Genomic DNA, 2,500 nt, shown 5'->3' with positions numbered 1-2,500 from the left:
ATCCACCCATACATCCATCCTTCCATCTATCAGTCCATCCATCCACCCATCCACCCATCTATCCATCCATCTATCAGTCCATCCATCCACCCATCCATCCATCCACCCATCCACCCATCCACCCATCTATCCATCCATCTATCAGTCCATCCATCCATCCATCCATCCACCCATCCACCCATCCACCCATCTATCCATCCATCCTATCAGTCCATCCATCCACCCATCCATCCATCCACCCATCCATCATCCATCTATCCATCCATCCATCCATCCACCCACTACCCTCCCTCCCTCCCTCCCTCCCTCCATCCATCCATCCATCCATCTAACACACATGTGTCAAACTCATGGCCCGCGGGCCAAATCCAGCCCGCACATCAATTTAGGTTCACAACACATTTTGGCCCACCTAGTTTTTGTCATTCTTTCTTTTCGTTTTGGGGCGTTTTATTTCTGTGATTGCTGAGGAACTTTGTCCTGACTTCTTCAGGACTTAAAGTCGACAAAACTGTGAGTGAGAACACGTGCAATAGTGCAGTCAAAGATATTTTACTTTTTCGATTAAATAAAAGCCTATCAATAAACTACACATGTCTGGCCCTCGATGTGATTCTTATTTCCTAGTGTGGCCCTCTGGGAAGTTGAGTTTAGATTCTCTGCCCGAACCGATATTTTACGCTGCTATGATCGGGCCGGGCCCTTGATCAAGCATTCGTGTTTTTTTTAAATCATTAGCCTAATTTATTAGCCTAATTCGGTGGGGAGAAAGCTATGCTTCTTCAGCTTCTCCCGTAGCTCTGGGTGTACACTCCCCTAAAGGATTATTAGGAACACCGTACTAATACCGTGTTAGACCCTCTCCTCTCAGTATGGGCCACCATTTCTACAGAATGCTTCCAGCACCTTGTTGGATCAATGACACCAAGAATTAAGGCAGTTCTGGAGGAGAAATGGATCCCCCACACCATTACACCCCCCACCAGCACCAGCAGCCTGCCCAGTGGTAACCAGGCATGATGGGTCCATGTTCTCATTCTCTTTACGCCAAATTCTGACTCTACCATCTGAATGTCTCAACAGAAATCGAGACTCATCAGACCAGGCAACATTTTTACAGCCTTCAACTGTACAGTTTAGGTGAACTTGTTCAAATTGTAGCCTCATGTTCCTATTGTTAGAAGAGATGAGTGGTACCTGGGGGGGTCTTCTGCTGGTGTAGCCTCATGTTCCTATTGTTAGAGGAGATGAGTGGTACCTGGGGGGGTCTTCTGCTGGTGTAGCCTCATGTTCCTATTGTTAGTGGAGATGAGTGGTACCCGGGGGGGTCTTCTGCTGGTGTAGCCTCATGTTCCTATTGTTAGTGGAGATGAGTGGTAGCTCCGGGGGTCTTCTGCTGGTGTAGCCTCATGTTCCTATTGTTAGTGGAGATGAGTGGTACCGGGGGGGTCTTCTGCTGGTGTAGCCTCATGTTCCTATTGTTAGAGGAGATGAGTGGTAGCAGGGGGTCTTCTGCTGGTGTAGCCTCATGTTCCTATTGTTAGTGGAGATGAGTGGTACCTGGGGGTCTTCTGCGGGTGTAGCCTCATGTTCCTATTGTTAGAGGAGATGAGTGGTACTGGGGGGGGTCTTCTGCTGGTGTAGCCTCATGTTCCTATTGTTAGTGGAGATGAGTGTGGTACCTGGGGGTCTTCTGCTGGTGTAGCCTCATGTTCCTATTGTTAGAGGAGATGAGTGGTACCTGGGGGTCTTCTGCTGGTGTAGCCTCATGTTCCTATTGTTAGTGGAGATGAGTGTGGTACCTGGGGGGTCTTCTGCTGGTGTAGCCTCATGTTCCTATTGTTAGAGGAGATGAGTGGTACCTGGGGGGGTCTTCTGCTGGTGTAGCCTCATGTTCCTATTGTTAGTGGAGATGAGTGGTACCTGGGGGGGTCTTCTGCTGGTGTAGCCTCATGTTCCTATTGTTAGTGGAGATGAGTGGTACCTGGGGGGTCTTCTGCTGGTGTAGCCTCATGTTCCTATTGTTAGAGGAGATGAGTGGTACCTGGGGGGTCTTCTGCTGGTGTAGCCCATCCTCCTCAAGGTTGTTCATGTTGTAGCTTCACAAATGCTTTGCTGCAGACCTCGGTGGTAACGAGTGGTTATTTGAGTCAGAGTTGATCTTCTATCAGCTGGAATCAGTCAGCCCATTCCCCTCTTACCTCTAGCATCAACAAGGCATCCCCCCCCCCCCCAGGACTGCAGCATACTGGATGTTTTTCCTTCTTCAGACCATTCTTTGTAAACCCTAGAAATGGTTGTGGGTGAGAATCCCAGTAACTGAGCAGACCAGCCGTCTGGCACCAACAACCAGGCCACGCTCAGAGTTGCTTAGATCAGTGGTTCCCAACCTGGGGTCCGGGCACCCCCAGGGGGGGCGGCAAAGATCACAAATCTTTATCTGGTTTCAGGTTGAGGTAAAAAAAAAAACATTTGCACATGTTAAACAAATTATGATAAT

The sequence above is a fragment of the Perca fluviatilis genome, chromosome 20 (assembly GCF_010015445.1).
Source record: "Perca fluviatilis chromosome 20, GENO_Pfluv_1.0, whole genome shotgun sequence".
NCBI lineage: Eukaryota > Metazoa > Chordata > Actinopteri > Perciformes > Percidae > Perca > Perca fluviatilis.
This window is presented reverse-complemented; position numbering follows the sequence as displayed.